This window comes from Mycteria americana, chromosome 1 (assembly GCF_035582795.1).
Source record: "Mycteria americana isolate JAX WOST 10 ecotype Jacksonville Zoo and Gardens chromosome 1, USCA_MyAme_1.0, whole genome shotgun sequence".
NCBI lineage: Eukaryota > Metazoa > Chordata > Aves > Ciconiiformes > Ciconiidae > Mycteria > Mycteria americana.
The window spans coordinates 159,473,930-159,501,778 of NC_134365.1; positions in this window are offsets into that span (position 1 = coordinate 159,473,930).

Sequence of the window (27,849 nt, forward strand, 5' to 3'; positions counted from 1 at the left end):
TACTTATGGATAGAAGGCTCAGTACTAGCATGGTGTGTAAAGAAGTGTCTTTAGGGCATGCTGAAGAAGTGAGAATGTTTTTAAAAAATAATAAAATGACAGATGACTTAATTTTTAATTTATTTGTATATAACTCATTAGGCATTGAAAAGTGTTATTATTCAAAATCTTAAATTAATGTAATTTAGATATTTATTGTCAAAAATCTATACTTTATAGATTAACCAAGCATCTTCAGATTTTAAATGTACATGGTTATTCACTAGCAAATTTTGTAATGTCTAGAGGAATTTTACTTAAATAGTCACAAAAAAAAAAGAATCAGAATCAGAATTACAGAAAGAAATAAGATTCAATACATGTTTTTTTGTTTGTATGCATTAGCTGACATTGCATAAGGTTAAACAATTGATTTTCTTAGAAAAAAATCCTGTGATCTTTTTAGAAGAAAAAGATAATGCACATGGTATTAAATTTAGGATGATAAGTCATTATTAATAAAGTTCTGAAATAAATTTAATCAACAAGAAAAGGAGGCAGCATACATGAATTAGTTTTCTTTTAAATTCAGCTGATTGATTTAAGTACTGTCACAGCAAAACCATTATTCCATCACATGGAATGATATTTTGTCTCCTTTGATTCCATTTGTGAGGAAGTGAACAACGGTGGGAGCTATATCAATTGTCTATACATACGGCTGTCACTTGATCAGCTGTTTTAACCACACTGTACATTTTTAATTATTTATGTATGCTTTAATCTTCCACTGCTACAATGTAAAAGATGCAGATGCAGAGCTTTTGTTATAAATGGCAGAACTCCACATTGCTAGATAACCAGTTTTTCTTTCTCCCCACCTTCGGAATGTCAAAAAAAGCTGAAGCATAAATGAAACCTTCAGCTCAGTTGTGCTGGTTGTGTGATTTATAAACTCATTTAACAAGTATGATTTAGTTGTATCTGCTGAAAGATCCCCACCCTAGCCCAAAGACATTACTGTCAGCTTAAAACTCTGGCAGTATATAAACTACATGGATATAGTCACAACTTGTTGTCCCAGACCTTATTAATCCTCAAGCTATTTGAATTTAAAAGCTGCTTTTGACATGGAATCCACTGTAAATCTGCACTCCCTGAATTTCCACTGACACTTCAGGGTGACATTTTGATTTTTTATTTTAAGGAAGTCTCTCTGTTCTTGCTTAATCTCATTAACTGTTATGCAGGCATTATTTTGTCTCATACCAAATATGTGGCTTACTACAAATTATTGTGTCATTGTTCTGCTAAAGCCATCATCCGTAAGGGATTTTCCTAGTGAACCAATATCAAAATATAGACAAGATTACCATAATTTTAGAGCTGGCATCTTGAAAACCTCAGGGGTCTTTTGTATTAAGACTCTTCATTTTGCAAAGCTACCAGCATGAAGTTATGAATGACATTAACAATTTGTATTCCTTGCAAAATAAAAAAATCACTTGATTGTTTTCAGAGTAAACTTGTTGCATTGCAGCAGATCTTGGCTTCTTTCTTTCTTACTGCACATTTGCTTTTGTATTTACTAACATTATATTCCAGCAGAAAAAGAAGACAATTCAAAACCACTTAAGAAATAAGACTGATCTTACCTCAGAAACAGTAGAAATTATCGTGCTACAGGAACAGCCCTTTAAGCAACCTACCTTTTTTCTCCCCAGAAATGTACATATATATGCATGTAACTTTAAACACATCATTAATCCCAATGTCTTCAACTGGCCTATTTTGTATTTAATATTAAAGAGTTTTGCTGGATTGGGGCCACAGAATGATAATGCAATATTCCTTTCAATGAAAATAGATACTTGCTTTTGTACCTGGAACACATAAGGGACCAGAAAGTGTTTTATTTTTTTATATTTCCTCATCTGTAGTTGGCATGCAATTATATATGATGATGAAACACAGGTGTTTAATTAATAATATAAAGGTGTAGCAACATGAGTGTTTCTTCCATAAGACAATAAGAGACACTAAAAATCAAAAGATAGTCAAAGCTATCTAGGAAGAATAAGTTTAAAAAAAAGGTTAAAAATGGGACAACAGATGTGTCAGAGACCAGTTACAGAAGATACTGACACATTTTATTTCTGATGCATATGACAGCTTGGGCTGCCAACCTGCAGATGCCAAATTCAAGTACAGTTTTGAGCTTAGGACTATGTCATGCAACTCAGAGAAGGATTTGGTAGGCATCAAGGTTGTTAGAAGATCCCTTCTGTATTGCCAGAGTTCATCTTTCTTCAGGTTGCTGCTATGGGAGGTGTAGCTTTCAGTCATATGAAGACTTCAATTTGAGCTCCAGATGATCAGGCCCCTTTACCACAGAAGACAACAGCGTATGAAAACTGAGTTGTGAAGTGATACCAAGTCAATTGCTTCTCAAATAATACCCAGTCCCCTGTCTTTATTGTATTTGTTTTATTCCAACTATCACTCAGAGCTGGTAAATGATATTATATCTGCTCTCGCAATAGAGACAAATGGATTACCACACAGGAATGTGTGCAGCTATCTAATAGGGACAATGTGATTACTAGTAATGTAATGATTCACGTGCTATATCCTTCAGCAGCTGCTTTGCGGAAAGTAAAATCAAAATATACCATGGCTGTTCATAAGTGAAGCATAGAGAATAAGGAGGTAAATTTTCCGGCGTTGGATTTTATAAGAACTCACTAAATTGTGAGAAGACTAAATTAGTTATAGTTATTGACTTATTCAGAAGATATGCAAGACTGACAGCGAAGGAAGAAGAAAAAGAGAGATCATTAATTTTATAGCCAACAACCGTTGCAGTTCTCTTCTAAAGAAGGAAGAAACCAAATAAATATAGACTGTCTTTGTTTGCCAGAAGAAATAATCACTCTTCCTCCGGCCACACAAATATCGTGCAGTGCCTGAGCCAGCAAGAACATCTCAACAATCCAAATGTTTGCTTTACACCCACAAAGAGAACTGAGTGTTGCAGAGGCTGCAGTGTCCACTGGGCTGAAAAGTGCGAGTCCAACATTTATCCCTGGTCTCTGTGCACTGTGCAGAAGTGCATGTGCAACTGCTTAAAAAGCTCAGTATTTCAAGGATAAAGACATTTTGAGCTCAGCTACACAGGCACTGGGCTTGGTTGTCATGGTGTTCTCAGCCACTGACCAAAATCCTCCTTTGTCTCATTCTTCCAAAAGTAAACGTAACTTTGTAAAGGTTTCAAAATCCTCTATAATAAAAAATATTATGGCATTTACTAAGTATTTATAAAATTAAATATGTTTGCTTCTACTTCATATAAAGAATAGATGCTAAAGTCATTAAAAGCGTATCCAATTTTATGTTTATATTTGATCACTCTATGAATTAAATATACTTATGTTTTGTCTCCAAGAAAATGGATTGAGATAGTTTAGAGCTATATATTATGGATCTGAAGATTTTTATGTCTAGCTTTGATGAGAAGTCTGTCTAGCTTTTCTGCGACGTATCAAAAGCAGCTAGCTATTAACATTTCAAACTTCAGTGTAGCTAATCCTGCTTCAGAAGTTGTTCAAGATTAACAAATAAATAAGCCTGATTTAAAATTATCTGAGACTACGTCATTAACTTGCTGGACCTGCAACATGGTGAGAGCCAGCTTCTGAAAATATGATCTTTTAATAAATATAATTCTTTTCTTAGGAATAAAATTACAATTTTTTAAAATGGGAATTACTTGGAAACAATATTAGAAATTAAAATTCCCTGAAAGGTATTTCTAAAATAAAATCCCAGTTATACTTTACAGCATGGATAATTGGGGCATATGTAATACAACTGAGCAGCTGTTGGTGAAAGGCAACATGTTTTAGTTTCTGGATAGTAAGTCTGGGGATGCCAAGGCTTGGAGTAATAGCTTGGCTGTGCTGCAGGTAATGGCAAAATTCTTTCTGGATTCAGTAAAGGCTGTCACTTTACCTTATGTTGAAATCTTCTTGTGGTTCGTAGGATCCTTACACTATAATCAGCTTTCCTGTCCATGTGGTGGACACAGCAATATATTTTTTGTAGGGAGACATTTGGTTTTCAGTTGAAAATCATTATGCAAATGGACAGTATCAATTAATAACAGTGTAATTGCAAACTGATTTAATACACCTACTGAAAGCTGTGCGGTAGGTAGACTGTAATTGATTTCACAGAGAATTTTCTCAGCAAATCCAAAATACATAATACCTGGAAAACTGCATCAACCCTGGAGAATTTGGGGATGCAAAATACTGAGAGTGAAGCAGATGTACCCTCTGAATCTGCTATAACTGCGTGTATCTCAGCAAGCATGCCGAAGGAGGAATGTGTCACTGACTTACTAGTGAAAAACACCATCCCACGCCATTAGTACTCTGCAAGGATGTGTAGCATGCTGTCTCTGGAGATACATGCTTTGTGCAATATCAGACACACAGACTGAGAAAAGGCCATGCGAGTCATACAATCTGATTTTCTATGTGATGGACAGCTGGTTTTTGTTTGTTGGTCTGCCATTTGAATATGATGTCTCATTAAGATGAGAGGAAGTGGAGACAGTGGTAGCATCTTGGGGGCGGGGGGGAGGTGGGATGGCTCTTGCTCTTCGAAGCTGCCAAGTGTGTTGGAAAGAGGGACTGTTCCTAACCTGCAAGGTGGGACAGGCAAGTGAGGAGACACTGGAGCCTCAGACAGGAGAGAGTCTGCAGCATCATGTTTGAACAAAACTTGGGAACTACAGGGGAGATAACAGAGTTTTCTGCAAACTAGTAAGCCATTGAGTTGACTGAAAGTAAGCCTGGATGAAAAGATATGCTTCAAAAGGACACATTTGAGAGAAGAAGATTTGTTTATGGTCCCTTTTTATTTCTGTTCTAAAGAAAGTTAATTCTTCCACTTTACATCCTAATACTTTTTTTTTTTTTTTTTTTTTTTTTTAAGTCTTTCTACCTTGGGGACTTCAGAAATAAGGAAAAGAATGAGGCAGATCACTTCAGGCTCTTACTAATTCTGGGTCCCACCATATTCTGCATTGCCCAAGATGATTGTCCACTCTTCCTGTGAATTTCTTTATTTGTAGTATTTCAAACAGAGCCATCCAATGACTTGAATTTTAAGCTCAAGTTACAATTTTTCAGTGAATGTGAGATATAGAATATGAAAACCCCTGAAAAATGTGTTGTTTTCAGTTCCTTAACAGTTGGAAAATCAAACTTGAAAAGTTGGCATGTGTGATAAAAAAAATTTGCAGTTTTAATTTTTTTACCTGACTCTTATTTTCATAATAATTGCTCAGTCAGATTCTTAACTTGTTCTGCTCTTCTTATCCACAGTAAATTTAAATGTTATCCAGCATGAATAAAGGTGAATGAAATATGGCCTCTGGTGACTATTTATAGGACTTGCTTGCTTTTACTGTTACAAACATTCTGAGCTTCCTGTTACAGTTATACAGTTCTTTCCTTAAATCCAGAACACTGTCTGTTTGTTTTTTTTTTTTTTAATTTGTAATCTTTTAAGATGGTATATGACTAATTTCTTCTATTTTATCTTCTTCCCCTAGATTATTCAGCATCTTCTCTCTCTCTTCTCTCTTTTTCTTAATGTGTTCAATGAATTTAGTCAGTTTTCCATAAATGCAAATTTGTAGATGCCTACACGTGCTTTTCTTAGGCACTCAAGCTACCTAAAACTTGAAACTCTAGATTAGACCCACTTCCTTTTCCAGTTTACTTGGAGATACACATTTCAATCCAAAACCCTAGACCTTTCAAGAGATCAGCTTCAGGGATTTCTATTTTGCCAAGCTCAGGTCTGAGCCATAACTGTAGGTTTAAATTGTAGTTTAATTCCTCTCTCTGCATTTCACTGTCTGAGATGCATAGAGCTTCTGTCATGATTAAACTGAAGTAAAAGACTGAGGTGAGCTTCAGCTTAGCCTTTCTTCTTATTCTTAGTTAAGATAAATGTTCAAGTGAGGAGTATGAATTTGTTTTCTGTCATACATAAGAAAAAAGTCCATAGTGGTCCATCTTTACTGTGCTACATACAAGGGAAGAACCACCAGTAAAATATGTAGTCTCCACTTCTGTTAGGTCTTGAAGTATTCACAGACACATTATCATTATAAAATTTTCTTATTTAGGAAGAGAATTTTGTTACCCTTGCTATGGTTCATAACAAAGCTTTCCAGTCTCTATTAAGTCATTTATCACTTTTTTTTAGTAAGCTATTTCTTATGTCTTTCTTCAGAGATTAAGCTTATTTCTTATAGGAAAACTGACTACATCATCTTGTGTTGGTCAACAGGACATCCTGATTTCTGGAGTGAAAGGTCACAGACTCTTGAACAGCTTTCAACCTGGCAGTATGAAATTCTATTATCCTGATAATGCAGCACCTCATATTACCACTGCCTGGCAAGATGGTAACAAGTGACTAAGGCTTTACAGTAAAAGCTGTTGTAAGATTTGTCCTTTGAATATTTGAGGAGATAGGAAATTTTCTAAAATACCGTTTTAATATTTATTTTTACTATTGGGAAATATATTAACATTTTGGTAGGCAATTTCGCTGCTATGCTGTGTGCGGAAGCAAATATTTATTGTAGTTGCTGTGTATCCAATAACTGGAATTTCTGACAGCACCAATTTGTTTGTGGTTTTTACTGCTTCTAAGTCTGTTTATTCTTGTTATGTTTCTTGAAATCAGTAACAAATCCCCTGCCATTTTAAGACTTTTCCTTCAGTGAGGTAAACATGGATGAAGCATGACATGCAATGAAACTAGCAAATGTATTTGAGCTTTTTTTAGTGTTTCGATAAGGATTTGAGCAGAACTCAAGTTGCAGAAAGTATCTACATACCCACCAAGTATTCACCTCAGCATGACCCAGACACTGTTATTTTGATTTGTGGGGGAACGTGTCAGCCTACTCTCTAGAAAAACTTCAAGTTTCAGTATAGCCTGGTCAAGCACAGTACAAAATATTTTCAAAAATTGAAGTAAAAATTCCACAATATTAATCACAGAATCACAGAATCGTATAGGTTGGAAAAGACCTTTAAGATCATCGAGTCCAACCATAAACCTAACACTGCCAAAACCACCACTACACCATGTCCCTAAGCACCTCATCCAAACGTCCTTTAAATACCTCCAGGGATGGCGACTCAACCACTTCCCTGGGCAGCCTGTTCCAATGCTTGATAACCCTCTCGGTGAAGAAAAATTTCCTAATATTCAGTCTAAACCTCCCCTGGCACAACTTGAGGCCATTTCCTCTTGTCCTATCACTTGTTACCTGGCAGAAGAGACCGACCCCCACCTCTCTACAACCTCCTTTCAGGTAGTTGTAGAGAGCCATAAGGTCTCCCCTCAGCCTCCTTTTCTCCAGGCTAAACAGTCCCAGCTCCCTCAGCCACTCCTCATAAGACTTCTGCTCCAGACCCTTCACCAGCTTCGTTGCCCTTCTCTGGACACGCTCCAGCACCTCAATGTCTCTCTTGTAGTGGGGGGCCCAAAACTGAACACAGTATTCGAGGTGCGGCCTCACCAGTGCTGAGCACAGGGGCACGATCACTTCCCTAGTCCTGCTGGCCACGCTATTTTTGATACAAGCCAGGATGCCGTTGGCTTTCTTGGCCACCTGGGCACACTGCTGGCTCATATTCAGGCGGCTGTCAACCAACACCCCCAGGTCCTTCTCTGCCAGGCAGCTTTCCAGCCACTCTTCCCCAAGCCTGTAGCGTTGCATGGGGTTGCTGTGGCCCAAGTGCAAGACAATTCCACAAGCCTACTAGAAAGGGAGGGGATGCCATTCTTCCTATAGTTTTAAATATGTTCTTACCTATCTTTTCTTTACAACAATGAGCTGGTGACGGCACTTAGGCATAATTGCTCTGTAAACGATGAGAAAGGGATGTTTGGAAGTCTTAAAACAATGGAGAAATACCTGGTGGAGGGAAGTGAAGGTGCAGCTGGAACTGGTATCTAAAACTCTGTGAAATGAGGAGCCTGCAGGCCGCCTTTTTTGTGATCTTAAACACAGCTGGACAAATAATGAAAATATGCCTTATGTGAATAGATACATATGTGAAGTGTTTTGTTTTTCTTCTTCAAATCTTAGCAGAACATGTCACATACTAGTGATGTATTGACAGTCTCTTGAGATATACTCCTGAAAACAGACATTATTAAACTTGCAATCATTGCAACCAGCTATCACAAGGAACCATTATAAAATAAAAAAGGATTCATGTTTCAAAATAGTTTTGAGGATCAAATAATGGAACAATTACTCTTCACTCTAGACTAGCTGAGAGGACCAAGGCTAAGATATGCAGCAATATGAGCATTGTCTGGGTGGCAAGAAGGAGACTTGTGGATCAATGTGTGTTCAGGACTCCACAAACATAACATTGTAGCATCCTTTATTTCCAGGAGAAGAATAAGGAGAATGCTAGGATAGAGCAAATGTATTCCTCAAAATGGTCAGGACAGATCTTTTCACAGATCTTGATTTTATTAGAATCCAGTGTATGGTCTTTGGTGCACTGTGGGGTTATGTGCCAGGTGGACATTAGCCATGCGATGGAGAAGAGTATGGGTTGCAAGGTGGTGCTGCTGGTGGATGTGACTTTTGGTGTGGTCTCTGCTGCTTTTGTAAATGCAAGTGTTGTTTAGCACACTAGCTTAATAAACCTGCAAGCCAGACCTATCCAGTAGGCATATTGCAGAAGCTGAATGCATGGCTACGAAAGGAAAAGACTGGCACCGCAAAGCTGCCAATGCTTGGTGGCCAGGGACCATAGGTGAGGGGTGGAATGAGCAGCTACTGCATTAAGTGTGTGAGATTTCTGATGCCTATCCTAAAAAAGGGACTTGACTTTGAGTCCAGGGACACATCTACACAAAACCAGAGAGTCATACATAAGCTTGGGTCTGGGCATAGTGAAAGTAGGCAGCTGTCCTAAAAGATGAGGAATGGTAGGAAATTACAAAATGACTACAGACCTCCTATCTACTTTACCTGTTCCTGAGCCCTGGAAAAATAACATTATGGAAGTGGTCACTGGTGTTTCTTCCTCAGGAAGAAGTGGAGTGAGTATGGCAGAAGTTGCTGCTGCTGTAAGGGCAAGGGGATAAGGGTAGCTAGCATCTCCTTACAGCAGTTACTGTACCAAACCTACTTGCCAATCCTGCGCTTTCTGAGGGTGACTGAGTCAATTTGTTTCTCCAGGGCTCTGCCTCAGCTCTATGACTCCTTCTCCTCCTGACTACTGACTACTAACTTCACCACCACCCTCGTTAATTTCTTAAATTTTTCCTTTCAAAAAACCCAAATGCACACGTGAATAGCACGTTATATAGTGACAGTCAATTAAAATATCCTTGATAGATATTTGAGTCTTACTTATATACTGTACCCACTTACCATGGCAAAACACCATACAAAAGGAAAACAACGGTAAGTAGCTACAACAAGTGACTAGTGAAAAGCCACACAGATGAGAAACTGAACAGCCCGAGCAGGAACTACCTTTCAGGGAGAGCAGCTGTTTTCACACCTCTGAGAAGATTGGACCTGGCCCCAGCGCACGTGCTCCCTCCGTGAGCCAGGCCCTGTGCAGAAGCCCCGTGGGGCAGGGCAGTACATGGGCAGAGGAACCGCGCAGCTGCCTGCGCCTCTACATCCAGCTGTGGTCATAGCCACCTCCTGGGTAGTCATGACACCTGTCTTTCCTGCCAAGAGTTTTGGATTTGCTAGTAAAATGACTACTGTTGCTGTTGTTCAGTGAGTGATGTTTGACTTGTTCTGTTTTGCTCTTTACAATGAATAGTTCTTCTACCCTTTTTAATAATGCTCTGAAAATAATGAATAATTTTAAAAACAGTTTTATTTTTTTCTTGTCTAAGTAAATAAAAAGGTAAGCAGAGGAAGCAAGCCACGTTAGTCTGAGTGAAAGGAAAGGTAGCTCAGATGTTGGAAGGGGAGCTGTCTCTTCACTTGTAGTGAAGTCTAGTCTGTCGTTTAACAAGGTTGGGACTTCACGCTTTGGGTACATGTAGAAATTGTCATGTGTGGTATGATTTCTATATGTGCCTTCATTAAAACTTTTCCGGATGGGGATTAAGGGAGTGTAATTTGTCAGTGAACCAGAAATCAGTACAGAGGTTGTGGTTCAAGCTGATAAGGCCTTGGAGGAAATTCCCTCCTACTGTTAGGAAAACTGGAAAGCGGAAACCTGAAGTACGACTGCTTTAGCTGATAAGAGAAAAATAAAATTATCTTAAACTAAGGAGGGTTTTTTTCACTCTCTCTGTTAGATTTATCAAGAGGAAAATATTGATACAATTTGTCATTAAGTTGAAAGTTAAGTATATGCAAAACTTTAATTTTTTTTGTTGTTGTTCATGCCAGCTGTATTAATTGACTTCTTAGATTATAAAATATGACGTGACTAAATTGGTAAGTGGTGTAAGCTGAGGCAGCATGAGTAAGTTTTCAGTTTGCTTGTCATTCCTTTTAGGCTTCTACTTAAAATAACTGCAAATTGCTCAACTAATGTTAATATGACCCTTCATCTGAAATAGAATTATTAAACACTTTGGCTTTATCAGCTATGCTGTAGTTTGCAGTGTTTGGAAGACATGGTGAAAGAGTTTTAATCAAACTGAGTAACAGCGTTCCCTTCAATTTCTGTAGTCTAATTATCCAATTTTCACTTATTTCATACCTGTGCAATGCCTGCTGAAGGACTGAGGTAAAGTTTATCTTTGACTGTAAAGCTTATGTTACTGTGTGTGTATGCTTAAATAAATTATGCGAAGAACAGTAGAAGCTCAGGCTCCAGTCTGCTGTTATGAAAACTCCTGACTGCTTTTGTATTTGCTTGTGTGATAGTTTTATAAACATTTGCTTTTAAAACTTAAAATTCTGGTTGATGCTTTAAAACTGCCACTTGGCACACTGCTGCATCATGAAATATCTTTTCATTTGTGTATCCATCATAGGTTGGGAGGCTGGGACAGCAGTAGTCATTTGTACTTGTTCACTCATCTAAGTGAATTGCCTTGGGCCATGGGTTTGCTCAGCCTGGGAGATGAAATTTCTTCCTTTTCTCTGAAATGAGAGAGCAGATGGAGAGTGAAGTGCCCAGAGTAAGACAGAGATCTTGCTATAGATGACAAAGGATCACTCGCAATAGGGGTAGATGTGCAGGGAGGGGAAGGGGGAGACAAAGACACTGAGAAGAAGGACAATATGCTTTAATAGCAGAACTAATCAAAAGCAGAAAGGACAAGCCATGCACATCCTCCCTACTTAAAGACAGGAAGATCTGGTGAGCTCTCAGTGACAAAGAGGCTAGAACACAAAGCAGATTCAAATATATTAGATTTCATATCTGCTTTGTATTTCATGCAAATAGCAGTATGTCTTCAGTTCTGCTTCTCAGGCATGTAGCTTCAAAAGGATTTAATTGTAAAGCAAAATACTCACACTTTCAGTGGTATTTTAGAAAGACTATGTTTAAGTTTTGGGTGGAGACAGGTGGAGAATATGACTGGAGAGTCAGTACTGAATGGAAACAAGTGCCTGCAGCATGGGTATGAGCTTTGAAGACAAAATATAGGTGAAGGGTTTTAATCCCAGGTATGTGCCTCTGGCTCTGTCTCAGGTATGATGACAGAATGCTACTGGACCTCTCTTCAGAGCTGGGGTATTCACACAGCCTGAGCCCCTGGCAAATGCTTATTTGGTGGCCAAGGCTAAACTGGACTCTGCAATGGACTGTTACACTTTGGTACCCTTAATCAATCAGCGTTCACGGCGCTCCTTAGCCATTAGGAAGCAATGCTGATAATGGGGCCAGATGTTTTGATTCAACCTGCTCATTTAGAAATAAAGTACATGAGCACTAGTTGAATTAACATAGAAAGCCTCAAACAAGAAGAATTGTTTGCTCACAACTCTTTTAGACAACCCTTGACATACAATTTTTTCCTCAGAGTCATTCTTGGTTCTCTCTTAGTCAGTACTTGGAGACTCCATGACTTTTCTGTCACTGCCCGTGGTGTTTGCAAGTGTTTCTCTCTCTCATGCACAGTGAAGCAATACTTAGTGGTGTCTTTCTGCTGACAGTCCCAGAGTGGCCTTGTACAGGGCTTTTTTGTTTGAATGTTCACTAGTGTTTTTGCTTTGGCTTAGAAATCTTTTTGTGGAATGACATTTTCCTGTTACAACTATTTCACTCAGAGCAATTTTTTTTGTCCTCCAGCTTAAAGGTATTTTGGCTAATACATGTCAACCTTTCTGGGCCATCCTACAAAATAAAGTTGAAAATTGTCCCTAAATACTCCATTAAAAAAAAAAAAAAAAAGAAAAAAGGAACATTTTATAGCTTTTTGGTTTAAGAACATTTTTTACTTCGTATAGTTTTTTTGTAAGGTCATGTTCTACCTTGGTATGTGCTGTTCCTTATATGTGTAATGCAAGTTGGAATGTAAACTTTCTTCCTCATTCACAAAATCTGCATGGTCTTTCAAGTGAATATAATGCAGGACATGCTGCTAACTACTGGAGAAGCAGTATTCTTTATGTATTTGAACTTAAAACATAGAAAAAAAGAAAGTGGTAGATAAAAATACTAAATATATAGATCCATATATTTTGGGGAAAAACGTCATTTGAAAATGAATTTTTCCCTCCAAAACTTCTTGCCAATAAAATAAGTAGGTCGAGTCTGAAAGACAAAATAGTGTTAGCTTTTGATTAAGGATGATCTGGTGTATATGCAGGTTGTTGCCACAAGGGGAGTCCCACTCCCTCACTTTCCATTTCTTTCCTTTGCTTTAGATCTGGGAACTGTGGCTGCTTTGTGAGTTAGTTTAATGAACTAAGCACATGGAAAACCAGTCCACCAAAAAAAAAAATTTTAAAAAATCAGAGGTGTTTCCATCAGATCGACTTGGCAAAGTGGATAACCTGGAGAAGAACACCCTGCCAGCACTGAGAACTGACTCAAAAACCCTCAAGTATGGGACTGAGCTAGACCCCTTCTCAATGAGTAACAGATACTCTCAACTAGCACAAATTCGGAAAGCTACCTGACATTTTAGACACCAGTTTTTCACCTTTCACCTACCTATTCTTTGTTGTGATTCCTGTCCTTCCTTCTTTTATTACTACTGAACTGTGAAATGGAGGTTTTGAAAAATATTTGTGTTACAGTAGCAGTTTGTAAACACAAAATGTGCTACTATTCATAAAAATGTGTACTTTATACTAGTATACTTGGTTTTTTTTTGTCACAGTATTGCTCATATTTGTCTTTTGACAGGCTAAAACTCAAGTAATAAACAAGTTTTGCAGAGTTTTGTGGGTTTTATTTGTTTGTTTGTTTGTTAGGGGGTTTTTTAGACTTTGGGATTACAAAGTAGCATTGCATCACTTCAGACAGTATCTGTCAGGGCAATTTAGGGAACTAGAATGAGAATAAGACTTAAACAATATATGGACATGTAGAAACATTATCTTCTAATTTGGGGGAAATGCTCAAATGCGTAGCATTTGTTTCCATTTTGTTCTGTTTGCTTATTTAATTCTCTCCTTACATGTGTTGCAGTCTCTTACATTCAGGTCAGCTGGTCAAGGGTAGTTTGGTTTGGTAAACACACTGTGCAAGCACTGCAATGGTATGCAAAGGAATCCGTTTTATTCAGGGCAAATCTAGATTGTTTAACAGGAAAGGCAATGTGTACTGAGGTTAGTGAGACAGATTACATAGTATTAGCTTGTCGAAACTGTGTAATAAATGGAATACTCAAATCTGGACAAAGAGGAGAAATGGGTCTTTGCCCCTAATATCTGTATTACTGATAGTAGACACTGCCCCTCTTGACCTCCTTGGCTCAGCATCCAGCTGCAGTTTTGAGCATTTGAATATGACTATGAAAAATGACCTGACATTGTTCTCCAAGGAGTTTGCATTGTTCATTGTAAGCTTATTAAACACCATCACCACTCATGTAGAGATCTGTTTGTTAAGCAGATATATTTGCACTACTATTATATTCTCTGGTTTCCCTGCAGAAACACAAATAGGGACAAGTGTACTCAGTTTCCATACAAGTCAGTTTCTATGCAAACATATATAGGCCTGATTCCAGTCCCATTTACTCTTATAATATCAAACACTGCTCATTTTAAGTGCAGGCATTCTCAAGAGCCAGATGAAGAATTTTTGTACAGATTAAACAGTAGCAGAAAGGATAGAGATGTGGGATGTGTGGAGAAAGGAGTCATTTCCATTCAGCAAGCCTCCCACTTGCTACTGAGAAGCTCTCTATATTGGGCTCGGGGAGTGCAGTAGGAAAGAGTGCAGAAGATAGCTTTTCTATTTGCTTCAGCAGAAATGCATGACTTGGTTAATGCCAATCGACACTGATTCTCTCAGTGCAAAGTATTACCAGACACTTCAGTATGTGCAGTTTTTAAGACAACACTTGGAGGAGGAGCACGGGAACGAGCTGATAAAAGTTGTCACAGTTCCATTTCCATTAGTGGAACCACCATGCTGATTTATACCGGCTGAAGGCGTGCTAACAAGGCACCCACAGGAACATTGTGTCTAATTTAGAAAAGAACGGCTCACTTTTTTATAGTATTTTTAAGCAATCACTTAAGGTCTTACAGAAGGGATAGCACTGTTCAATTTGGCATGTTTTGGATCAGATTGTATAAAACCATTTATTTATTGAACTTAATGTCCTTATGACAGTCCCATAAAAAGAGGCATGGTAAGTGTCAGAGAAAAAGGATGGAGGATCATTTTGGGGGATCAAGCTTATTTTGTTATTTTAGTTAAACATGTAAAATGACCAAATTTTTGGCCCTCCAGATGTTCCAGTGTTTTCTATAATAATTATTACTTAATTCTAGCAATATTCTAGCTATGAACACAGCTAGCTGGATGGGACTATGCCTCACAGAATAATGTAGCATAGGGAAAGACCACGAAGGAACAAACAAATTATATGTTAAGAGCATGGAAATTTTAGCCTTCTGTAAAAACTGTGAGCAAGCCAGCTGATAAAACTTTAGCACAATTCTCTTTATTCATTTGGTCATTTATTGTATATAAGAATTTTTGAGGCATTGGATAGCTTCTCAGGGTTAAATCCCTACTTTTTCTCCCTTTCTTTTTTCTCCCTTTCTCCCTCCCAATTTTTTTAAATTGATTAATAATCAAAGCCTTTCTATTGTTTTCAGCTAAGAATGTCAGTCATTTCACTACAATATATCATTCATTGTTTTCAATGGAACATAATGCAAGGTCATATTGACCTTGTGTAAATTTTGCTTTAAGAACTAACAGCTATTAACAATAGACCTCTGGTGCATATGTTTCTGCATGTCTTGTTGGCATCATATGAAAAGCATTTCAAAAGTATAAGTAAAAACCATCAGTTTCAACAGAAATAATGACCCCACTTGCCATGGAAACTAAAGGACTTCATGAAAATGCACTGAGCTGTTTTCCATACTAAGGTAAAATTATTCTAAAAATAGGACTGGTGCTTGGTGTTAACTGGCTAAGTTGCAGAGATTTTACTTTCTGAGCCTTTTCAAGCAAAATATAAACACTTCTGAATATTTTTGAGAAAGTCAACAACCAAATTCCTTGTTTTCAATACTGCTTTTCTTGCAAAGATAGAAGGAAAAAATCAAACCAATCAATGAATTTTTATAATAGCAGATGGCCAGTATAAGTAAACAGTTGAAATTTAAAATGACATTTAATACAAGTCTGTAAGAAAGTTATAATAAATAAATGCCACTACAGTACACGCTTTTCCTTTCCTTTCCTTTCCTTTCCTTTCCTTTCCTTTCCTTTCCTTTCCTTTCCTTTCCTTTCCTTTCCTTTCCTTTCCTTTCCTTTCCTTTCCTTTCCTTTCCTTTCCTTTCCTTTCCTTTCCTTTCCTTTCCTTTCCTTTCCTTTCCTTTCCTTTCCTTTCCTTTCCTTTCCTTTCCTTTCCTTTCCTTTCCTTTCCTTTCCTTTCCTTTCCTTTCCTTTCCTTTCCTTTCCTTTCCTTTCCTTTCCTTTCCTTTCCTTTCCTTTCCTTTCCTTTCCTTTCCTTTCCTTCCCTTCCCTTCCCTTCCCTTCCCTTCCCTTCCCTTCCCTTCCTTCCCTTCCCTTCCCTTCCCTTCCCTTCCCTTCCCTTCCCTTCCCTTCCCTTCCCTTCCCTTCCCTTCCCTCCCCTCCCCTCCCCTCCCCTCCCCTCCCCTCCCCTCCCCTCCCCTCCCCTCCCATCCCCAATAAGTTTCTTATTGTATAAGAAACTACATTAATAAGAAAGGATTTTATTAGGCTGCAGGACATCTAAAAGTTAAGTACTGCTTGGAAAGTGTTGCAATGCTTCAGTATCTCTAGGGATATTGATCTAAGTGACCCTATGGAAGATATTACTTCTATGCACAAGGCAGGCAAAAATTTTGCCTGTGAATTTAAAAATTTAAAAATTCACCTTTGTGGTGATGGCAAAAAAAAAGAAAAAAACCCCAACCTTGTAGGCACAGTCCAGTGTATATTTATTAATCATAAACTGATTAAGGAACCTGTCAAAACACACTTAATCTAAGCTTTGAGCAGTGCGTTTAGCAGTTCAAATCAAAAATCTCGCAGAAGCTAGTAAATCTCAGGAAGGATAAAATTTGCCCTAAAGGCCACCTAGAGGATGAAAAGAGATAAAATGATAACTAAGGAATTTTCACTATTAAAAAGGTGTATCATCAGGAAATTATAGTACTTTTCCTCTGGAAAACTTAAAATTTTCAGAATGAGTCTAAAAGTGAGTATGAATACTTTTCCTATTTAGCTTCTTTTGGATTTCTGTGTTAGCAACAGCACCTGCTTTTACAGATGTGTTATTTCTTAGAAGACATAGTTAAGAGGATATTTTATATGAGCAGAAGTTGAAGCTGGCCCAGAATCACTGAATAATATTAATGTTCTTTCAACAGATCAGTAATTTAATTCGTTACATTCATTTAATGTAACTATTCAAATGGGAGTTGGGAATAATTATCTTTTAGTCCCTGACTTTGCACCTCTGGGGCCACAAATCAATGCTTGGTGAGGACGACAACAATTATTCTAATCAAAGGGATGTAATACATGCTGAGTTAGTTGGTTTCATTTCTTAGAGGGCTAAAGTCTTCACAGAACTACGCTGAGGTTTGGCACAGTTTGTGAGTTGGCAGGCTTTTCTCTAAAGAGACACAGTTTGAAATGAGCATCAGTGGAGGAATCAGTCTCACCCCACTGGAAAGCTGAAGTGTGGCTCGATGAACAATTAACACAATAGTGCATTGTGACTATCTGTTCCACACCAGCCTCTCATAAGACCATAAACCTGGTCTCAACTGCCTTGATCAGTAGTACTTTGAGCTCAGCTTCCTCCTTGAAAAAGAAATCACCATAAAACCAGCACCGAACTTGAATGAGTGGAGTCATCCACTACTCTGCTTTAACATTCTGATTTCTCCTATTGCACTGGATTTTTTTTCTTAATTCCAATTTGGCAGTGAAGTGTGTACAAATATTTGGCTTTGAAACACATAATCAAGCATTTATAAACAAGTATACCTCATAAAAAATATTCCATAATGTTTAACCTTTTATCTATGACAATGAAATTAAAAATATAGGACTTACAGTAAGTTACAAAGATTCAGTACAAAAGTAATCAAGGGATATATAATTTGTTTACTTTTGTACACTACCAGAAGCTATACTAAACCCTCACATGGTTGTGTGCGAATAAAATCACAGGATATTTTCATAAAAGGAAATATCTATGAGGAATAGAAATGTTTAATTTGAATATATTACCTATTTCTTCTGGTTGGGTTTAGCACTGAGATGTGCTTGCTTTAGATGATACCTTTTTAATCCTGGAAAAATTGTAGTCTAGAAGACAGATTAACAAAATGAGGAGGAAAATGGAATTCTGGGAGACATACAGTAATTCAGATTAGGAAACTTTCTTTCCCTTCTTGCCATTTTAATGTCACATTTTTCTTCAGAAGATTTCACTGAGCTTCCTTGATATAAGAGAACAGGTTCAGATAAGGGCTTAGTATTAGATCAGGGAAGTGACTGAGGTAGGTATTAGGTTAGACACTTCAGGAAAGGAAGATATTTGTCCCTTTTTACATACAGAATACAGAATGACGATACAAGCATATATGCAACAAGAAGGAATTCCAGTCTCCCAGCCTTCACTTGTTTGATGTTTAAACTAGTCAAGCAGACCTGGGCAAACCCTAGTAGTTTGCTGTCTTGAAGGTTTATGAGAACACTTTTTACAATTTGACTGTGTTTTGAAGAGGACTGAATTTAGGGTTGTCTTAAAGTGTGAATACACATGCTTTCACTTATTGTGGGGTTTAACACAGCTGATAGCCTGTTCCAGGGAATAGTTCGGTATTTCCTGTGCCCAGTACCATTTCATTATTTTTCATCTGATCTGGTGATCAGGTGGCTAAAACCCCTGTTGTTTAGGAATTCTTCTAGTAAATGGGATAGCTTGTCAACTTCTCTGATGATTTTTTAGGATTGTTCATATGTAAAAAATTGCCAGGAGGCTTTCTTTCAGGTATTATGATTGCTGTACATTGTAGTTTTTGTATGATGCTTCTTTTTCTCTGACAGATGCTGTTTTGTTTAACTAAATCTCCTCCTTTGTGAGACAAACCTGAAGCATAAACTCTGAATATCTTTAGGAACTAGACCTGAGAGAGCTTAATGAGAGAAGTGCTTAGTGTCTGTCCAGATCCTTGCTGGAATCCTGGTTGAAGACTGCTCAGCTGTTACAAGGTGGGGATAGCTCTGAGGCTACTTGAAGATCCTTTTCCAGGCTACCTGTGAAACATTAAAATGTACACACAGACAAAAACAAACAAACAAAAAACCCCCACTCATTGCTACAAATGCGCCTCTAGATTTAAGTGAAAACAAGCCACAAAATCGCAGATTTTTTTGGTGCTGTGTTTTTACCAAATAGTTTGCTGTAAATGTTACCCGGATGTGGCCCTCAGTTGTCAAGTCTCTGGCTCCTATTCAAGTTTTGTCTTCTCTAGTTAATTCATCTGTGTTATAGATAGATAGTGGAAAGTATTAGCAGTGATAGAGCAGAAAAGATTGCTAATGGCTAGATACACTGTTAGATAACCCCAAATATGTTTGAATAATGCTATTGAGACATCTTCTAATACTAAGTAGTGTCTTTTAAAGCAGTCTGCAGGGAAAAACCTTCGACAAAAAAGCAACTTCATCAGAAAATATGTGAGAATTTTTTTTAATGTACATTATACTCTGAATAAAATGGCACTGTGAAAAAATAAATGTGAAATACTACACTGACGTAGTTAATCACAACAGGACTGATGCTATAAGGTAATTACCCAGCAAATCAAAGAATTTTTTGTATTTGCTATGTTGTTATCACAATGTGATTAAAATTGAGTGTATGTTCATGCATTGGCGAAAGTTTCACTATATGACTCTGAAGTTTTGTGCATAGTGTGCCTTTCAGAATCTTTCCAAGAAATTTCAACTCCATTCTCTCAGCATGCTTGCTAAATTTACATTATAAGCTGCAGCAATGCCAATGTGTTGTGGAATCAAAGAAAAAAAATCACCCTTAAAAATGATAAGTCTTGCAGGTAATAGAAAATTAATTATATTATTCTAGCCAGCAAACATGGGGAGGAACAATTAAATCTTAAAAAAATAACCCAACCAAAGCAAACAAAACACACCACCACCATAATGGCAAGATGCCATTGCCATGCAAAGGTGAACAAATATAAAGAATAAGGGAGGCAACAAGTTATGTCCATGTGTTTTTCTTGGATGAAATCCTCTGTACAAGACAGTGTTCTGAAAGTCTTGGTCTGTGTCTGAATCCCTTTGGTACTAAGGCCAAGTTGATCAGAAAGATGAGCAATACCAAAGTGTCTGAGTTATTGATGTACTCGTCTTTAAAATGTAGTATTTAAGTGCCTTTACAATTCTCCTTTTCATGGACATAATGGCTATAGAGAGAGCCTAGAGTGACTACTTCAGATATAGACCTTTATAACTGTGAGATAAATATGCCTTCATTACCTTTCTGTGCTGACACTGGATGTGACTAACTTGCAAGACAAGTGCACTTGTGTTGAGCCTCTCAGTCCTGTTCCATAATCAGCCATATTACAGGACCTACTGAATCCAACCATACTGCCATTCCTTAAATCTGTGATTTTACTTTGTTGTTGTTGTTGTTCTCAGTGGAAACTAGCAGAAAGCATAGAAGAAATAAATAAGTTTTGGTCAGCTGAATCTTGCCCTGAACTTTCAGTCAAAATGAAGGTGGATGAACATCCTGACCTGTTAGCTGAGAATTGTGTTTCATTGCATTTTAGATGTACCCTTTGATGATCAAATATACATTGGTGATGAAGATAATCAAGTGGACAAAATAAACTAACCCCAGATTTCTGGTTGGATAATAGTGATCTGTAAAAATTATTTAGCACACACCTGAGCAAAACCAATCTGAAAATAGTTAACTGGTCAAAGACCAGAGAGTCAAATTTGTCAGGAATGTAATGTACATCAAAAAATTTTGACCAGATGTATGAGAATATATTTTTTAATAACTCCTTAAATTATTTCCAAAGAATTACTTTCACATTTTTTTCAAGTTTTGAAGAGGCAATTAAAGTTGTGACTGTGTGTACAATTCAATTTAGGGTTAAAGAGTTTATATTTACACACTTTTCTCTGGAGATATACTGAATATTGGTATACATGGCAACATGAACCTGTCCCTGTTATGAGTTTACTGTGAATATTTATTTCCTAAATATATTAAGAAGACCAGGATGAAAAAAATAAACCCCATTTATTTCTCCAAACAACTTATTACTGATGAAGTGGTAAGAGAAACAAAATAAAAATACTCTTCATTCTTTCATTACAGGTCACCTAACATACTCACATAGTCTAAGAATTGGCCATCTCATTTCTATTACTAAAATCCTGAGCTTATTAAAAACATGTAAAAACTGTAACACAACAAAAAGCCTAAGGTAGAAAAAAAAAAGTAAAGCTAGATTTTTGTAATTGTAGTAGCAGATCCTTTTACTGTGGATGCTGCTAATTTAGATAGAAAGTGTTTTTTTTGCATTATTATTCATTAGTCCTTGAGAAAAAAAAAATTACCTGTATCAGAAAAAAACATTTTATGCTTGTATTACTATTTCTATACTAAAGTTTTTGGCAGCACACAAATGCTGTAACTTGACAGAGGCAAGGTATATCATACAAAGAGAATGAGAGCTCTTGCTTTACGAAGAACTAACAATTACTGCTTAGGTTCCCTGCAGAACTTTAAAAAGTCTGTAGACACCTAAGCAAAAAGTAAAGTTTTCTGTTTCTGCTGAGGACATGGATATTGTGATTTTAATTGTCTTATTTCCCTATCCTTAACATAAATGATAGCTGACACTTACTCAAAGTATTGGTAAATGCAAATGAGCTTAGGAAAGCCCAGAGATTATGTGCACAAAATAGAAGCAATGGATGCACTTGGGGTATGGCAATAGCCTACAAGAATTCTGAAACGGGATGAGCCGCTGGGAAAAAGAGGGGGCTAAGAATTAATTTCCTTTCTTTTTAACCAAATGCCTGTATAATCCATACCCTTACTGAATTGTATGACATTTTTGTATTGATTTTCCCTCTCTCTTACAGGTGATCTACAGGTTTTATTTGTGAAAATCTGATCTCCGGTAACACACTTCAGAAGGCTGAAATAAATATCTTTTTGTTGCTCTATTCTAGACAAGAGGGTTGAACATCTGATGTTCCATTATATAACATTATTGTGTTTTCATTATGTCACTTTGTGCTGGTTTTGGCTGGGATAGAGTTCATTGTCTTTATAGCAGCTACTATGGGGGCTATGTTTTGGATTTGTGCTGACAACAGTGCTGATAATATAGAGATGTTTTTGTTATTGCTGAGCAGTGCTTACACAAAGTCAAGGCCTTTTCTGCTTCTCACCCCACCCCACCAGCCAGTAGGCTGCGGGTGCACAAGAAGCTGGGAGGGGGCACAGCCGGGACAGGTTACCCTAACTGGCCAAAGGGATATTCCATACCATATGGCGTCATGCTCAGCATATAAAGCTGGGGGAAGAAGAAGGAAGGGGAGGACGTTTGGAGTGATGGCGTCTGTCTTCCCGAGTAACTGTTACACATGATGGAGCCCTGCTTTCCTGGATATGGCTGAACACCTGCCTGCCCATGGGAAGCAGTGAATGAATTCCTTGGTTTGCTTTGCTTGTGTGTGTGGCTTTTGCTTTCCCTATTAAACTGTCTTTATCTGCACCCACAAATTTTCTCACTTTTACTCCTCTGATTTTCTCCCCCATCCCACCGGGGGGGAGTGAGCGAGTGGCTGGGTGGGGCTGAGCTGCTGGCTGAAGTTAAACCATGACACACTTTGATGTTTTTATGTGGTTTCAATCCTCACAAATAATAAGGCACCACTTTAAAAAAATCACACTCAAGTCTGACACATAGAACATTCCTGGTAAAACTAATAAAAAACTTTTGCAAGATAATATCTTTTTATTAGTAAAAAAATAATTAGTTGAAATTGATTTTTTCACAAAATGTTTTTTATAGGCTTTTAAATTGAAACATGTTGAAATGAAATGCTTAAGTATATCTCTTATTTTGTTGTTTCATTTTAGCATTCAATGTTTTGTTTGTCTATATTTGCATTTTAATTTTTTTCTTATTTAGAGGAAATATTTTAATATTGTTGAAATCCATTGCTTTAGTGTTTTGAAATTAATATTTTGGGGATTTGAGCTTTTTTGTTCCTTAGGGAAAAAATATTAAAATTGTGATTACTTCTCTTTACTAAGGATATGAGAAACTTCAGGATTCCTTTCAGAATGGACATTTCTTTATAGAATATGAACTGTTTGGAAATCTGAGTTGCTAACCATGGCCAAGATAATAAAGCTCAGTGTAGCATAATATAGCTGAACTGAATATAAATGTAGAGAAGGTAAAATTATGAGGGGTCTAAAGTAACTTTACATTTAAGGACTACCATTAACACAGATTGGTTTAGATCTTAGTCCCATGGTGAATGATGTGGTCATGGCGATAAGATTGTTTACGCTCCATTTACATCTTTGTGAATCTGGCCCCAAAATATCTTGAAGGAAAAGTGACGTGTTTGCTAGATAGCAGTTTGGAAAAGTTGTGTCAAAGTCAGCAAAGATAACTTTAGATCATTTGGATAGTGTTACACTTTTGGAGACCTGCTGGAAAAGCTAGCAGATACATAGTGAAAGAGAACTACAGAGTTCACCTTAAAAGTGAGATGTTGGCTATGTAGGCAGAAATGAAGGCTGGAGAGCAAAAAGGGGACTGGCAAGAGTTAAATATATACATATAAATAAACCCTGCTCATTTCTAACAGCTAATTTAAATGAGAAAAAGTGGCCTTAGAGACTTTTATTCATTCTTATTTACAGAGAAAATGCATGTGTCATATTGCATCGTATCATATCAGGTGTCTAGTTTTGTGTGGATGCTCATTTACAAAGCAGTTAATCTGTGGTGGAAAATAGTCTCTGTATTCTGTAGAAGAAGAGGATACTTAACATATGCACAGTGATTATGGCCACTGTACACAGGTTCAGCATCATTGCCTGACAGTTGAGTGTTAAAATTATGAATCAGTTATACTAGGATATTCTTAATTGGAGGAACTTTTGCATATGCATACAATATGCTGTATACTTGCTCATCTTGGATTTGCATTACATTATTTTTTTTCTTTCATTCAGCTCTGTTTGGTTTTTTTTTGTGGTGATTTCTTGTGGTGGATGGGGGGGCTGCTATGTTCTCTCTAAGAAAAAAAAAAAGTGTCCAGGTAGAAAGCTAAAGAGATTATATTAAAAAAAAAAAGAAGGCAAATGTGTTCAGAAGACCAGAAAAGACACAGGATCACACGTAAGGTAATGCCTTTCTTTGTACTTCTCTTTTCATTCATGAAAAGCTCGTTTTATTTTGTTTTCTTCTTTATTTTACCTATTATTTTTTGTGTAAGGTGCAATATGTGCATTTCACTGTTCAGCAAATTATTTAAAATACATTTTTACTTTATATTGAAATTAGATAACCCTTAAAAATGAAAGGAGGGAAAATTCCTTTCTTGCATATTTTGCTTCCAGTCTCTGCAGGTTACAAAACCAGCCTAAGTGCAACTTGCACAGGTATTACTGAGACTCAGCCTTGGAATGCTGACAAGCTGCCATGGAGTATTATACCTGTTCTGCTTTTGATGTGCATTTGAAATGATTGGCAGGAGAATTTAGCAGTTAGAAATTGTACGTCTGTATCTTGCATGATGGGATGTTCCTTTCTGGTGCCACACTTTGGAGGAAAATACTGCTCTTTCTCTTTAGCTGTTTTTAACAAAATGTGCTGTGCACTGTGTGCATGCATGTGTGCATCCAGCTTTGGGTTATGAAGACAGTGTGTCTGGCTTCAGAAACTTGTCCTGAATGTGAAGCCAAAGAACCCCACAAAACACCCGACCTACCATCCTAGCTAGTACTCAACACACAGGAACAATAACCAGTCAAATTTAAGATATCCATTGGTTGCCCAGATAGGTGTATCTTGAAAAAAGCTATTTACTTTCAAAACTTAGTTTTTAAATCTACTTTCTTTTACTGCTCCTAGCTTGGGTAATTCCCAAGCCTGAAATCCTGCTTGTCCCTAGACTCCTCTCATTCATCCTTCTGTCTAGCATTACCATATCAGATCTCTTTAAGAATCAGTCACAGCCTTCATCTTTTCAGTCATGCCTTCCACACACAAGTGTTCACTTGATTTTCTCATAACTCCTCCTTTTATATCTTTTCTAACATCAAGTAATCCCAAGATAAATGCTGACACAGAATATGCTATCTTTTTGTTAGAATAATCTTATTATTGTTTTCTACTTACTTTGATTTATGACAATAGGAACCTTAATATTTTTATGTTGATATCTTTCCTTCTTTATTTCTTTCAATAAAATATGTCTTTCCATGTATGCAACTTTAGAAATTTAAACAATTTTTTTTTGTCAAATCTTTGATTAAATAAAATGTAGTATACTAAAGGAATTCTTCACAATTTCTTCCCCAGATTTCCAGCAAGTGTGTTAATAGATCCATGGACTGAGAATAGGTCACATCTTCTAATTTGTTGTGTGTTCTGTAAGAACACACAGGGAAGATCCTGACTAAAGAATGGCTTTCCCTTTCCTTTACTGTACAGGTTCACTGTAATACGTCAGCATAGGTGATGAAAATCAATTTATTGTATTAAGCAGAGAAGTCAAAGAAATGTTGCTTTTGTAAAGTAAATGATCAAAGATGCTCTTTGTGCCTTGACCCCAGTGACCAATGACTGGTTAAAAAATAAGAGATAAAAAATCTGATTTTGCACTATTTTTCTATGGAACACAGTTTTAGTGTGTTGCTTAGTGTTGATTCCCTTCATGTTTTCCACAGTAGTCTCACATTTGATTTAGCAATAATGACAAGGGGAAGATATAAACCCCTGGATTTTGTTTATTTATAGTTCTATTTGTTGCTGAGGGATTGGTTGGCAGCAGTAGGAGATCAGGGGTGTGAATCTTCAGCCAGCTCAGACTTGCCGAAAGAGCTGATAATTTCCGTTTGCAGGTCAGTTGCCATAGGTCCCCCCCAAACAACTATTTTGTACTGAAGTGATAATGACAGCCATATTAATCTTTTATTTTTCATTCTTGAAATTTTTCAAACAACAGGAACTGAAAATAATAGGTTGAGCGGAAGTGACTTCAACTATTTCAAAGTAGTTTTTTTAGTCTTGAACAAATGCTTTATCTTCAGGACTATAGGTCTGGCTGCAATCTGAGTGTTACGAATCACAGTCAAAAATATGGAAATTGCTTATAGGAATGACAGTAATAATCATGGTAGAAATTTAAATCTAATCTCAGTCGGAACTGAGTTGCAAGGTTTCATTCTCACTATAAGCCATGGGCAAGGAGAACAGAGGAGGATTAAACTCATCTAATCTAATTCCCTTTCCAGGTAAAATGTAAGTTAATTTCACCAGCCTTTGCTCCTTTATCAGAAGCAAAAGAAAAAAAAAAAAAGAATGGGGTGATGTATTTTGTTTATCTGTTAAGCTTGATATGTATTATGATTAAAATCATTAAATAAATGAAAGACCTGATTCTGTTAGTTACAAAGTCATCAGGATTCATTCCAGACAGTGACAGTACAAAATCATTTTGGCTCAGTGAGCTCTATCATGTTTCTTTTACTGTCTCTTTCTGGCTGTATTTTCATGTAGTTGATTACAAATTAAGTTACACTAAAAATTCCTCCAGCAGTTTACCAGATGTTAAACATAAATAGGATAACATGCACATCTGAAGTTCTTATTTTTTTCAAAAAAAAGGGTCATTTCTAGCCCTTCTTCATTCAGGATCCTCAGAAACAAAATTTTTGAAAAGGAGTTTACAACCAGTGCTATGCTCTACTACTTTTGTGGAGAATCCCAGGTGGATCTCACTGGCTCTGTACTCCTAAATATGTCCAGATCTAAAGTTTACAACACTCTCTTTCTTTCTTAATTTTGCCATATGACTTCTTTCTCTCTATATTAGCTATTGTTGCATTGATACAGTGCACAGATGTACATTTTGGCATTACTCTCTGGTCTTTTTTTTTTTCTTTCACATAATTAAGTTATTATGTAAAATATTATTTTATTTCTCTTCAGCATTTTTCATTTAGCTTCCTTAGCTGCCAATATGAAACTACATGATTGCAGGCAAGACAGAAGACAAGATTCTTTGTAAGAAAAGAGCTTTAAATCAAAAAATGAGGCAAATATTTACAGAAACAATCGAAACACTGTGAAGATGCAGGAGGTTTGTTTGTAATACCAGACCATACTTTTCCTTTAATAGTCGTAATAAATTTTTATGAGTTGAAGGCTCAATATCAATGGTGAAAAACTAACAAAATTACTAGTGGTCATGTTTTCAGAGTAAAATGTTATATTTATTTATTTAATAGTAATTTTGGCATGCTTATTCTGATATCTCCATGTGTGATTTTACTGTACTCAACAAGAAGAAATGAGATGACCCAGAGGACGTGTACCTGAGATGTGAGTACTGATGTCCAGCTTGGAAATCCTTAAATGGAATGAATTTTGACAGTGTTTCAAAATTTTGAAGAATGTGATCATCTGCAATTGTTAGTCACTTTTGAATGCAAACCTAAGGATGCAGAGAAAAGGAGAATAATATCTTGACATAAAAGATTAGCTTTAATGTTTCTTTCATCCTTTCACATTAGAAATAAAAGGAGAAAAAAAAAAGCAAACAAACCAGAAAAAAGACTCTATGTTCTTGCAGTAGTCCAAACAGAACAGCAGCAAAAGAGAATCTGGAATCTTGTAAGAGCTCACTATGTGGTAGCTATCATTAATTTTAAATACCTGCTTTCCATAGTTCCCTGCTTTTTTCCATAATTTCCTGCTTTCCCAAAGTTTATTCTGTAAGACTCCTTTTTTTTCCCCTTCCAAATTCTCTTTTCATTCCAGACTCAAGTTAATAATGAAAAATTAAGGTTGTGATTCTCAAGATAGATAGATGTGAACATAGTCTTAAT